The sequence below is a fragment of the Hypanus sabinus genome, unplaced genomic scaffold (genome assembly GCF_030144855.1).
Source record: "Hypanus sabinus isolate sHypSab1 unplaced genomic scaffold, sHypSab1.hap1 scaffold_1975, whole genome shotgun sequence".
NCBI classification, from domain to species: Eukaryota; Metazoa; Chordata; class Chondrichthyes; order Myliobatiformes; family Dasyatidae; genus Hypanus; species Hypanus sabinus.
Window position 1 is genome coordinate 24,492 of NW_026780073.1, and position 14,318 is coordinate 38,809.

General features: G+C 44.7%; 1 protein-coding gene across 3 annotated transcripts in view; it reads right to left on the minus strand.

The window, feature by feature from the left end:
* LOC132387552 (zinc finger protein 112-like) overlaps positions 1 to 13,768 on the minus strand; it is a 33,665-nt gene extending 19,897 nt beyond the window's left edge. For 2 of the 3 annotated variants that reach the window (XM_059959931.1, XM_059959930.1), the window contains exons 1-2: positions 13,623 to 13,768; positions 7,988 to 8,164 (exon numbers count right to left, since the gene is read on the minus strand). The gene's annotated coding sequence lies outside the window, so the exon portion shown is untranslated. The remainder of the gene's footprint in view (positions 1 to 7,987; positions 8,165 to 13,622) is intronic. The other variant, XM_059959932.1, reaches the window with a different exon arrangement.
* Between the last annotated feature and the right edge of the window lie 550 nt (positions 13,769 to 14,318).

Here is a 14,318-nt window from a genome sequence, read left to right on the forward strand (position 1 = left end):
TCTTTTAGATTTGGAGTAGATACTAATGAAGAGAGTGTTTTTACCATCGAAACCAGACTCCATGAGTGATCTGTTGCTGCTGGTAGGTAACAATTGCAACAACCCAGCTGCCTGAGGCACAATCCTTTAAAATTCTTGAAAATGACCCAAAACATTGAAAAGAGCGGGGAAGAAGGAGTTTAACCAACTTCGTCCGGAGCCCTGAACAACGTCACAACCACCGTGAGCTCAACCTCTTGTTCAGCCCGGAGAAAATCATGGAGGAAATTCATGCAGGTGTATAAGATGATGAGAGGCATTGGTACCGTGGATAGCCAGAGGCTTTTTCCCAGGGCAGAAACGGCTAACACCAGGGGGAATAGGTTTAATCTGCTTGGAAGTAGGTACAGAGGAGATGTCAGAGCTACGATTTTTAAGCAAAGAGTGGTGTGTGTGTGGAATGCACCGCCAGCGACGGTGGTAGAGGCGGATACAATAGGGTCTTTTAATAGATACATGGAGCTATGCGGGAGGGTAATTCTAAGCAATTTCTAGAGTAAGTTACATAGTCGGCAGAACATTGCGGGCCAAAGCGTCTGTAATGTGTCGTAGATTTCTATGATTCTATGAAATTCAAGAGAAATCTCCTATCCCACGGAGTGGTAACTAGTTGCAGCCTGTCATCTCAGCGAGAGTGAGAGAGGAACGGCAGGGGTAGATTTTGATATACTGATATGGAACAGAAACACTGCCAGAGCCAGATGGGCCGAGTGGCCTTTCTAGTGTACATTGTGAAGTCAATTCAATTCAATTCACCCTCTCCACTATCTGTTCTGTCATTCTGGCTCCCATTTCCCCAGCAACTTATTTTAACCACCACACTCTCCACCCACACTAGCACTAGCAAGCCTTACCACTAGGATATCAGTCCCCTCCTGTTCTGTTCCCCTAACTAATGAATTCACTATCACCCCTTTGACTTTTCTCTGTCAGGTAATCTATCCTCCCCACCCCAACAGTTTCTAAAGTGTTCCACCTGTTGTTGTGTGGGATAACAACAAGAGTTCTCTGTGATGGCTATTTAACTTTATTCCGCTTCCTGACTCTCGCCCAGTTTTCTGTGTCCTGCACCTTGTGTGTAACTCACCTTTCTTCATGTCATATCTATCTCCTGCTCCAACTCCTGGATGATCCGGAATTCATCCATTTCCAGTTCCAACTCCTTAAAGTGCAGGGTTACAAGCTGCAGCTGGATGCACACCTTGTAGGTGGGGGCATAAGGGACACTGGAGGTCTCCCCAATTTCCCACAATGTCCCCTCTAATTTGTAATGACCAGTGTGCACATAAATCATGTACCGTGCATTTTTTTACCCAGTGACATGTGCACAGTGAATTTTATACAGAGAGGTAATCATTTTCACAGCGAGCAAATCACTGTCGATAAATACTTTGATATCCCCCGGGTTTGATGGAATTCATCTGCACTCTCACACACACTATGTAGCAGGCCTGTAACGAGTAATGAAGAATCATCTCACCAGAGCTTTTGCACATTGTTCATATGTGGTTTGCTTGCTAAATTATTCTTTAAAAAGTCAGGTTTGCAAAGATTACTCCAAGTCTTTCCACTTGCAAATTCTCCAGCACCTCTTGCATTGTCACAATAGACAATAGACAATAGGTGCAGAAGTAGACCATTCGGCCCCTCGAGTCTGCACCGCCATTCTGAGATCATGGCTGATCATTCACTATCAATCAACCAGTCCCTGCCTTGTCCCCATATCCCTTGATTCCCCTATCCATCAGATATCTATCTAGCTCCTTCTTGAAAGCATCCAGAGAATTGGCCTCCACCGTCTTTCGAGGCAGTGCATTCCAGACCCCCACAACTCTCTGGGAGAAGAAGTTTTTCCTTAACTCTGTCCTAAATGACCTACCCCTAATTCTCAAACCATGCCCTCTGGTATTGGACTGTCCCAGCATCTGGAACATATTTCCTGCCTCTATCTTGTCCAATCCCTTAATAATCTTATATGTTTCAATCAGATCCCCTCTCAATCTCCTCAATTCCAGCGTGTACCAGCCCAATCTCTCCAATCTCTCTGCGTAAAACAGCCCTGCCATCCCAGGAATCAACCTAGTGAATCTACGCTGCACTTCCTCAATTGCCAGAATGTCCTTCCTTAAACCTGGAGACCAAAACTGTACACAATATTCCAGGTGTGGTCTCACTAGGGCCCTGTACAAATGAAAAAGGACATCCTTGCTCTTGTACTCAATTCCCCTTGTAATAAAGGCCAACATTCCATTTGCCCTCTTCACTGCCTGTTGCACTTGCTCATTCACCTTCATTGACTGACAAACTAGGACTCCTCGGTCTCTTTGCATTTCTCCCTTACCTAACTCTACACCATTCAGACAATACTCTGCCCTCTTGTTCCTGCTTCCAAAGTGGATAACTTCACATTTATTCACATTGAATGACATCTGCCAAGTATCTGCCCACTCACACAGCCTATCCAAGTCTCCCTGCATTCTCCTAACGTCCTCTTCGCATGTCACACTGCCACCCAGTTTAGTATCGTCAGCAAACTTGCTGATATAGTTTTCAATGCCCTCATCTAAATTGTTGACATAAATCGTAAACAGCTGTGGTCCCAATACAGAGCCCTGTGGTACCCCACTTGTCACCTCCAGCCAGTCCGAGAAACACCCATTCACTGCTACCCTTTGCTTTCTATCTGCCAACCAGTTTTCTATCCATGTTGAAACCCTGCCCCCAATGCCATGAGCTCTGATTTTACTCACCAATCTCCTATGTGGCATCTTATCGAATGCCTTCTGAAAATCTAGGTACACAACATCCACTGGCTTACCCTCGTCTAACATCCTTGTTACACCCTCAAAAAACTCCAACAGATTAGTCAAGCATGATTTGCCTTTGGAAAACCCATGCTGGCTCAGCCTAATCCTATTACTGCCATCAAGATGTGCCACTATTTCGTCTTTAATAATGGACTCAAGCATCTTCCCCACGACTGACGTTAGGCTAACAGGGCGATAGTTCTCCGTTTTCTCCTTCCCTCCCTTCTTGAAAAGTGGGATAACATTAGCCACTCTCCAATCTTCAGGAACTGATCCTGAATCTAAGGAACATTGGAAAATGATTACCAATGCATCCACAATTTCCTGAGCCACCTCTTTCAGAACCCTCGGATGCAGACCATCTGGACCCGGGGATTTATTAACCTTCAGTCCTACCAGTCTACTCATCACAGTTTCTTTCCTAATGTCAATCTGCCTCAATTCCTCTGATATCTTATGACCCTGGCCCATCCATACATCTGGGAGATTTCTTGTGTCCTCCCTGGTGAAGATAGATCTAAAGTACGCATTAAATTCTGTTGCCATTTCCCTGTTTCCCATAACAATTTCTCCTAATTCATTCTTCAATACACACAGGTAATACCAGTTTCTATATTGGACATAAATATTTCCCCTGAACCCTCCTGAGGAATTGAGGATATATAAACAAAAAACCTATGTAACCTATGTAACCTCTGGCTAAAATAATAATTGTGACTGAATAGGAATATTTGAACCGAAGTAAACACTGTCTTCAGTGGTTAGCTCAGCCAGGCTCATTGCCAGTTCTCTGTGGCTTGCAGAGAGGCACACTGAGAGCTGATAACATTGTATACTGTACCGTTGTTAGATACCATTATACATTCTACCCTCATTTGATTAAGGGGCAGAGGACTCACTGATAAGGACAGGAATGAACATCTGTTTGTAATTAAGTCAGGGCTTTGCAAAGGGAATAAGGACTGGACAGTACATCCATCCATAATTAAAACCTCAATATAACAAACTCTGTTATCTAAGTAATTAAGATTTGCACCAACAAACTTGGTGGGCATACCAGTTCAAATAACATCTTGAAATAGTGATGCATGGGGTGTACTATGTATAAATATACGGCTGTAACCTAAGTCAGTCGACTTGTCAGATAGTGGCAGTGCTTACGTGCCTTCCCTTTCACAACTGGGGCTCAAACTCCTGCAGAAGAATGTGCAATAAACTGTGGTGTCAATAAGAAGCTTGTATCTCGAGTTTTATTCAGATTCAGCTTTAACATTTGGCATCACAAACAGGATCTCTATCTACAGAGCACTGAGCAGACGGGCTGAGTAAGCAGCTGAACCACTCTGGGGACTGTGGGGACTGACCGGGAGCCCAATAGGTATTTTACATTTGCCGCTCACTGTTAGTTCCTTTGGATGTATGGTGCCTTGCCCAAGGCTGGTCACATACCTTGACAGGATCGGGAAAAAAATCTGTCAGGAGACTAGTATAAGGTAGGCAAAATTTTTACTAAGTGGGCAGGAGGCAGTATTGGATAAAGTTTACTAAGTGGCCAGGAAGCAGACATGTCAGGTAAATTCATCAATTGAGCAGGAGGTGCCTGCTAGGTAAATTTATCAGATTGTTAATTGAGCAGGAGGCCTTGTGCCTGATAAATTAGTTAGAGATAATCGGTCAATTGCAGTCGATTGATACGAGTGTGCCAGCAGCAGCCCGACACAATTTTGTGTGAGAGTTTTCCGGACGAGGAAAAAGATTTTCAAATGTTTAGTATAGCACTGAGTAAGAAATTGGGGAACAAAATGTGGCCACGGACTGAGGGGGGTGGGGGAAGCCTGGGTTATTACCTCATTAGAACAAGCAGTAAATCTGATATGGAAAAAGAACTGAGGAAAGAAGTGGAAATCATTGAAAAGGGAATGGAAGGAAAAGGCAGATGTAAAATGGAAGTCTGCCAGCTATGCCACTGATGGCTTACTGGCTTCAGAATTGGACTTTGAGGCGAGAGGTCTTGAGTTCGAATCCAGCCGACTCCCTTGCACACTTTCATCCGTGCTGGGTTAGAGCTGGTGATCTCTTAAACAAAACAATTCACCCAGCAGAAGGCAATGGCAAACTACTGCTGTAACTTGCCTTGTACATGATTTCCCAACACCGCACAGCGGCGTGGAAGGAAATCCTCGGCTAACTGGAAAAAGTTCCGGATGTGACATACGTTTAAAGTGGAACAGTATATTATCAGCAAGTTGGAGAAATAATGGAATGGGATAGAGGTATGTACTGCAGAAGGAATGCCAAAGGTTGGGAGCCGCTAAAAGCGGAGCGTGAATGGGTGGATGTGATTTGTGGCCTGCTACGGCAGTTTCACAGGAGACCAAGCCTTTAAACTGGAGGGACAAATACCCATTATTAATGACTTACTGCTCCAATGCTTACCAACTAAGTTAGCCAACATTATTAAGACAAATAATATGGATTGGCCTGACAATGACCGAAATCGAATGTGACGAGCTTCGACATATTTTTGGGACCCGACTTTCGAATCCCGATCAACCCCAAAGGGAACTAATATTCTCCTGTTTGATTCTTACTAAGAGAGAGAGGGGGGCAGAACTATTTGACTATGCAGCATGTTTACACTTGTTCGCAGCTTGTGTTTATATAGCTCACAGTTTGTTTTATTTAAGCAAGGACAGTCACAAACACAGTCAGCCGGAGAGAAAGAAAGAAGATGGAAGGTTCGAAACAAAGGACCTAGTGGCCAAAGGCCACTATTTGGACTCTACTATGCCCACAATGTGGGTTGACTATTGATCCAGCGTGTACTGAATGTGTGATTGTCACTTTGATCCACTGGAGTGGATCTGTTGGCTTGGGAGTATCCTGTGAGGACCACTTGTGCTAACCCTTGCCTGGGTGTGGTAATTCACTTGAAGAGGTACCCTTGTGACCAATCACTGTTGGTGATAATTCGTATAATCCATATGGGGATGTTGTTGGAGTATCTCGCGGCTACCACTTTTGTTAACCCTTAGCCGGATTCGGGTGTGTTATGTGGTAACCACTTGTGAGAAGGGATATTCTGTGGAAATCACTGTCGGTAATACTTTGTGTGTTGGATCTGGATTGGGAGTACCTTGTGGAATCTACCTGTGTGTCAACCCTTGCTTGTGTGGTAGTTCCTTCTGAAGACAGTACGCCTGTGATAAGCTGCTTCTGGCGATAATTTGTATGTAGATTTAGAACGACGACGGATAGAACCTACAGCGACTGTTAACCTGTCATTTATTCCATGGCTGAACTGAACTTTCATAGTTCACCATCTCAAGACTTTAAGCTTGGTATTCCCTGAGCTCAAAGGTTTGGGAGTTATATTTACACGTATGTGTACTCATAACACTTTTTAACTTTTGATTATTTTGCTTAATTTGTTATATTATAAGTAGATACGAATAAAGAGAGTGGTTTTAACATCAAAACCAGACTCCAGGTGTGGTCTATAGCTGCTGGTTCATTTAAACCAATTGGGTACGTAACGGTGCTGCTCGTGTTTATGTCTTTAAGAGGGCTCACCCCAGCACCCGGGGGCCCTCCTGTTAACACCTTTCTGTCTCTCTGTCACACCTATGCCAAGCAGGTAGAACCAGAGGCCTGCTGGGTTTGTGCTGAAATTCCTCGGTATGGTAAAAGTATGATTCAAATGTCAGTAATCCTGCTCAACTAGAGTGAGGAACTATCTGCCTGGGCTTTTTCAAATAACACCCGGGGAAGAGAGTGAGGAACTGTTGTCCAGTCTGTGATGACCGTGGCTGTCAGTGTTTTGAGGGATGGTGTCTCAGGGCCCCACCAAGCGGAACTTCCTACGCTGGGAAACATGCATCCTGGCCATATCTGCAGGAGCCCAGCAGCCGAGAGGAATAACTGAGACTGAGCGATTTTTGATGATAGTTTTTCTCTCCTATAGCGTAGCCAGAAATTCATGAGAGATAATCAATTTGGCTATAAGAACTTCAGGAGCTGGCCACAATGCTGCAGGGGCCCTGTGACAGAAACACAGGCCCAAGTAACAGAAACATCCATTGAAATGATTGCAATCTGGCAAACAGTCGTACAGAATCGTACGACTTTAGATTTTATCCTAGCTGAGAAAGGGGGAACCTGTGCTATTATTGACACAGAATGCAGCACCTATATCCCTGATGAGTCTACTAACGTTACATCCCTCTCCAAGCACACTGTCAAGGAGACTGACAGCATCAAGAAAGTAGGGCAGGATTTACACGGGTTCACCGAAGGGTTGAAATGGTGATCTTCAAAGGCCTGTAAGGTAATATGTGGGGCATAGTCCTAATCCTATGTCCTAAAAGTTGTACATATCATTGTTATAATTACTGATGTATGTTGTTTTTCCCCACTGAGAAGTCAAAGCTGTACTCAGTTGTTTTCTCTGTAAAAAAGTTACTGCTTTGTTGATCATGTAATGATCTAAAGAAGGGAATGATAAAGTATGTAAAAGGGTTAACACTTCGTTAATCTATAACAGCCTGTTTTTCTGAAAGAAACTGCTGATGATCAACAGATGTACTAAGCCATGCTGAGCCATATTTCTTCTTGAGGGTAGCTAGCTACGGTTTCAGGATGCTTATCTCCTTGTGCACTCATGTGTAGAGATAGGACAGCTTCTGTCTGTTCTGTGTGTGTGAGCCATTATGACTATTTTGTAATTTGTCTTTAGGGGCTGTCATAGTAAATAACTTTGGCTCCATCCAGTCTTGTGTGGGGGAGTATCTGGACAGATAAATTTATTGTGTAAGGGGAATTGGTGGATAGGGTGGTAGCATTCACAGTCTGTTCCTGTCTGAGTGACTAACTGAGTACGCCCCGGGTGCTTGGAACAAAGAGTTTGTACCATACGGTCTCTGAGTGACTTTATCTGGATTCAACTTCCACAGAATGGGAGTGGTTTTAAAGGGCTGGGCTGCTGGAAGCACATCACCAGACCGGGACTGATTGCAACTGGGTCTGACAGAAGCATAACTGGTTCTTCTGGGGACATTCAGTCTCACTCCAGCTATTTCCTACCTTCCCTTGTACAGGTATGTAATGTCCAAAGGACATGTTTTTGAGTAAATGAGACTCACCAAACTTTCTCCTGACTGAATCACTGGGAAATCCGAGTCTCTTGATGCAGAGTTGTTCTCTCCAGTTGCTGTTCTCAGTCCTCGGGCCAATTCACTTGTTGCTGTTCTCTCGTCTTCAGCTGTGGTTTGCTTCCAGTTGGGGTTTTTCTTCAAATAAACTTCTCACCGCAGGTCTAACTTTAACCAGAGAGATAATGAAGTATGTTAACATTAAAAAGGAGAACCAAACATTTCTGCTCAATGTTACTAAGAACAAAACTCACTGAAATTTAAACATTGAAGGCAGATATAATGATCGCAGTGAACAATTTATTGTCCCTCACATATCACAAAACGATATGGGACAAGGAGGAGCCATCATTCAGTCAGGAACAGAATTATGTGATTTGATCCATCTGGTCTGCCCCACCATTTACCATGGCTGATTTTTATTCCAACACCATATTCCTGCCTTCCTCCTGTAACCCTGAGCTACTCACCAATCATGAATATATTACTTTGTGTCATAAATATACAAAATGGCAGCCTCAACCAACCTCTGCAGCAACAAATTCCACAGATCAGACATCTTTTAGCCAAAAAATTCTTCTCATCTCAGTTTTAAAGGGAAGCATCTTTTTTCTGAGACCGTGCTGTCAGATCACAGACTCTACTTCTGATGGAAACATCCTCTCCATGTCCACTGTATCCAGGCTTTTCAGCATTCTGTGCGTTTACTTATCCATACATCCCTCCCACAACTCCCCAATGTCCCTCTGAACTCCATTGAGCACAGGTCCAGAACCATCAAATGCTCCTCATACATAACAATGATTATTCCTGAGATTATTTTTGGAAACCATGTTTACAAGCAGCAATTGTACTGAACACATTTCCAGGAATAAGAGATAAATTGATACCAGGATAATTTACAGAGTAAGTTGAGATTTCTCTATTGTTCTACTAGCACAGAATGAGCCATTTCCATTTCCAGGTTAATTTCTGGAAATATAAACCATTCCAAGGTAAATGTAATAAAAAGAAACTAGAATTATCAGAAATTCTTAGTAGGTAAGGAACAGCTTTGGGAGAGGAACAAACTTTACAATTCAGGGTAATAATGTTTTGTCAGAATGACCAAGCATTTTCAGTTTTTATTGCAGATCTCCAGCAACTTGAGATTCTGCCTGATTTCCACCGAGTGACAGACAGATGACAGTGAAAGGGGGATTTCGAAGCATAGTTTGAACACCAAACTCAGGGTCTATCTCTACTGTTGTAAACACGGAACAGCCCATTTACTCACAGCCTCTCCCTGTGAGGATGGAATGGGAACTCATCCTCTCCTCAGACTGGCAGTCATTGCTTCCAAAGGAACTCCAGAAAGAAACATCTGATCCCAGACGAGAAATACTCGATCAACACCTCACAAGCCCAAACAGCTCGATCCCCGGGTCCACTTTCCCTGGATCAAAAACTATGATATCCCAGGACCCAACCTCACAGAGTCACACAGCTTAATCTGCCACTCACCGACCCTGAGAGTCTCACACATTGTCCCCACATCTCACACTGGGTAGTGCAATCCAGGATTTCCCCACAACCAATGTCCAGCTGCTCGAAGAAGGACATCCATCCAGCCCCTTCTGTAGAAGCACTAAGCAAAGTCAAAGCCAAAACACCAGCAGTTCCATTTCCCTGGAATGCTGATCACAGGACTAGAGCCCAAGCACCAACTCTCCCAGAACTCTTTGCTGACTGTAATATGATGAAGTGTGTCAGGCAGTCACAGTTCACAAAATAGGACTCCACACCAATGCACAACAGAACTGGCACCTGATGAGCCTCTGGCTTTCCAGCTGACAAAAACTGATTCTGGAAACAACTCAGCAAGGCCGAAGGTGTAAAAGAATACTTCACAATGAAGCCAAGAATGATTGCCGATATATATCACTAAAGAGGTGTGACACAGGGTGGACCAAGGTTGACCCAGATAGTTGATGCATGTCACTGAAGTTGGTGGGAGAGAGACTGGACAGAGGTTGAACAAGATGGGCAGGGAATGAGCAGATGGAATGAGGTGGAGAAGAAATCAAGGACGATCAATTATGGTTCTCCAGCAATACACAGATACTGAATTAATAGTACTCACTACTGTATAAAGGATCTTAAAATGACAAAGTTAGAACAAAACAACAAGAACTTTGCCATATATACTTTGAACCCTCACCAAATTTTTATCAACACACCATAGAAAGTTTCCCATTCAGACACTTCATGCTTTTCATGGTAACTGTTCTGCCCGTGACTGTGAGGAACAGCAGAGACCTTTGGACCCAGATCAGCACATCACAGAAACCATTCTCACACTGGACTTTCCAGTCCCTCAGGAAAGCAGGTAGTGAAATCAAAGATCCCCACAACCTGGTACATTCTCCTTCCTCACCCACCCCAGTCCGGGAGAAGACACAACAGCCAAAAAGCTCAAAGACAAATGCGAGGAGGCTCAGGAAGTGAGACAAGTTGGGGGAAGTTAACGGGACTCAGTGGCCAACATCAGATTCCCCAACACAACATGGAGGAAGCATCACCTCACATACGGGGACTCTGACCGCACACCACATGATCTTGAGTCACAAACCAGAGGGCGGGGTAGATCTGTGTTAAACAGCCTCATGTGACCTGTTGGTGGGTCTCCCATTTCAACTCTGTGAAAATAAACAGCCTGGGCTCCTGGTTTGGATCGTTCAATGCAGATTAAGTGACATCTACATATTTTTGAAGAGCCCAGATAATAGGAAAATAAATGAGTAATTGGCCCTCAGTTCAGCACTCACGGCTAACATTGGATCTCCCCACTTGGGATCGGTCCCAATACGCACTGATGGGAAAACGATATCTTCGGCCCGCAGACTGTGATCTGATCCCTGGCTTCCTGACCCAGGAGGGGAGGACCCTTTCCCAATCCCGCAGACAATCCGCTTCAGTACTGAGCAGAAAGGAAAACACCACCCAACCGGAGACAGTGAGCATGCGCGAAGAGTTAGTTACATCTGTGGATAAATGGGAGGGGCAAACAGGATCACGTGACTGGTGGGGTCCCCCCCCCCCCCCCCCCAGGCAGAGAGTCCAGCTACCCACCACTTCTGTGGAAAGAGACAAACTTGCCGCTCAGATTTCCTCTCACCTTAAATGTATTAGACATTTCAACCCCCAGGAAAAATATATCATCTGTCCACACAGATTCATAATCAGGTTTATTATCACTGGCGTGTGGTGTAAACTTTGTTAACTTTGCAGCAGCATTTCAATGCAAGACATAATATAGACAAAAAAGAAAACACAAAACAAAATAATAAGAATTACAGTATATGTATATCTGGGACCATTGCTCATCGTGATTGTTATAAATGACTTGGATGAGGAAGTGAAGCGATGTGTTAGTAAATTTGCTGATGACACAAATGTTGGGGGTGTTGCGGATAGTGTGGAGGGCTGTCAGAGGTCACAGTAGGATACCGAAAGGATGCAAAACTGGGCTGAGAAGTTGCAAATGGATTTCAATCTGGATAAGTTTGAAGTTGTTCAATTTATTAGGTCAAACATGATGGCAGAATATAGCATTAATGGTAAGCCTCTTCACAGTGTGGAGGATCAGCGGGATCTTGGGGTCTGAGTCCAGAGGACACTCAAACCTACTATGCAGGTTGACTCCGTGGTTAAGACGACAAACGGTGCATTGACCTTTATTAATCGTGGGATTGAGTTTAGGAGCCGAGAGGTTTTGTTGCAGCTATATAGGACCCTGGTCACACTCCACTGTGCTCAATTCTGGTCACCTCACTACAGGAAGACTGTGGAAACCTTAGAAAGGGTGCAGAGGCACGTTACAAGGATGTTGCCTGGATTGGGGAGCATACCTTATGAGAATAGGTTGAGTGAACTCGGCCTTTTCTCCTTGGAGCGACAGAGGATGAGAGGTGACCTGATAGAAGTATATAAGTTTATGAGAGGAATTGATCATGTGGATAGTCAGAGGCCTTTTCCCAGCGCTGAATTGGTTACCACAAGAGGGCACAGGTTTAAGTTGCTGGGGAGTACGTACAGAGGAGATATCAGGGGTGAGTTTTTTTTTTGCCAGAGATTGGTGGGGAGTGGTGTAATGGGCTGCCGGCAATGTTTATGGATGTGGGCATAATAGGGTCTTTTCGGAGATTTTTGGATAGGTACCTGGCGGCACTGGAGAAAAACTAACTTAGAAAAATAGAGGGCAATGGATAACTATAGTAATTTCTAAGGTAGGGACATGTCAGCACGACTTTGTGCGTCAAAGGGCCTGTACTGTTCAGTAGGGTTTCTATTATTCTATGAATAAATTAAAAATCATGCAAAAAGCAGAAATATTATATATTTATATTGAGGTCGTGTTCAAGGGTTCAATGTCCATTTGGCTATCAGATGGCAGAGGGGAAGAAACTGTTCCTGTATCACTGAGTGTGTGCCTTCAGGCTTCTGTACCTCTCTCTCTCTCTGATGGTAACTTTGAGAAAAGGGCAGCCCTGGGTGCTGGAGTTCGTTAATAATGGACGCTGCCTTTCTGAGACACTGCTTCTAATCCTTTGGTAATCTTATAAACGTCTATTCAGTCTCATCCCAGCCGGCACGTCTCCAGAGAAAACAACTCAAGTTTGTCCAACCTCTCGTTATAGCTCATGCCCTCTATTCCAGGCAGTGTTCTGGTAAACCTCTTCTGCGCCCTCTCCAAAGCCCCGACATGCTTCAGAGAACGAGAGCGACCACAACTGTATGAAACACTCCAGATGTGGCCTAATTAATCTTATAAAGCTGCAACACAACTTCCAGACTTTTGAACACAATGATAAAGAGAACCACACCATTTGCTTTCTTAATCTGTGCAGATCAATCTGTGCGGTCGCTTTCAGGGAGCGATGATCTCGGACTCCAAGATCCCTCTGATCATCAACACTATTCAGTCTTGCATTTAACAGTGTACTGTCTCTTTACATTCCACCGACCGAGCTGCGAAGATGATCATCACTAATCAAATCTCACTGAGATTTCTCAGGTCCTGTTGAATTTATTGCCAAGTGCACAAGTGCGGGAATGTACAGGTACAGAGAAACACTGACTTGTAGCAGCATCACAGGCAAGTGCATTCAGATAACACACGGAACATAAGTTATACGATTCTCTGTCAGTAACAGTATAGAAATATGTTTACGTCATCCTGCTAATAGGACCAGAACAACAGGGGCTGAGCGGCAGCTCATCTCAGAGACCTTGTGAGACCTTCAAACCGAACCGACCCCGGCAGATTCTGTGAAGGAAGCGAAGAGAGGCCGCCAGTCCGGGAAAGTTCATCCCCTCCCCCCCTTCAGGTTTCACCGATCACCTTCTGTTTCTCTCTCCCTTCCCCACCCCCACCTTTTATTCTCCAGTCCTGCCGAAGGGTTTCGGCCGGTTATGTCGACTGTACTCTTTTCTTAGATGCTGCCCGGCCTGCTGAGTTCCTCCAGAATTTTGTGCGCGTTGCTCGCAATTCCAGCAACTGCAGAATTTCTTTGTTTGAGTTCAGGAAAGTTAACTCACTACCCAACGTCAGAACTCCCCGATCGGAACCGGCTTCAATACTCACCGAAGGAAAATTGTTGGTGTTGCCCCGCAGAGAATAATCCGTCTCCGGCTCCCCGTCCAAGGGGGCGAGAACCCACTCCCCATCCCGATCTCACCACCGACCCGGTTTCACAAAGAACGAGAAAACAGCACTGCCAAGCCCGGGAATGTGAGCATGCGCAATGTGCTAATTGCGTCATCAGGCGGTGGGCGGGGCCTCGGAAACAAACCCGAAGATGCTTCCGATCTGCGGTAAAACGGGATCACGTGACCAGTGGAGGGTCTCTCACGTCACCCGTTGACTGTTCCTCGCCCTTCACACCCTGCCCTTCCCACCGCCGCATTTCCCACATTATTTTATTATTTCCCTATATTATTTCCAAATTTAAACCAGATACGTATTTAGTTTTTCCCACCATATCTTCCCCGGTCCCGTTCCCTCCAGCCCTAGGTCACAGAGCGCTCAGTTTCGATTCCCATCCCAGTCAGAAACTGAATTCAGACCCAAACCGGAAATGTGCAGGTTTCATTTAAATCAGTCTATGTCAGTAAACACTAATTTCTATTCACATTCCTCCGGCCTCACTGATCAGGAACACTGAATCATTAAGTGAGAAACAGCAGCAGGAGGCCATTCAGCGCTTCTAACCATCAACAAAATGGCGGCTGCTCTCCCTTCTTAGCCACAAACTTCTGCCCGATCCTCTTTTCCTCGATT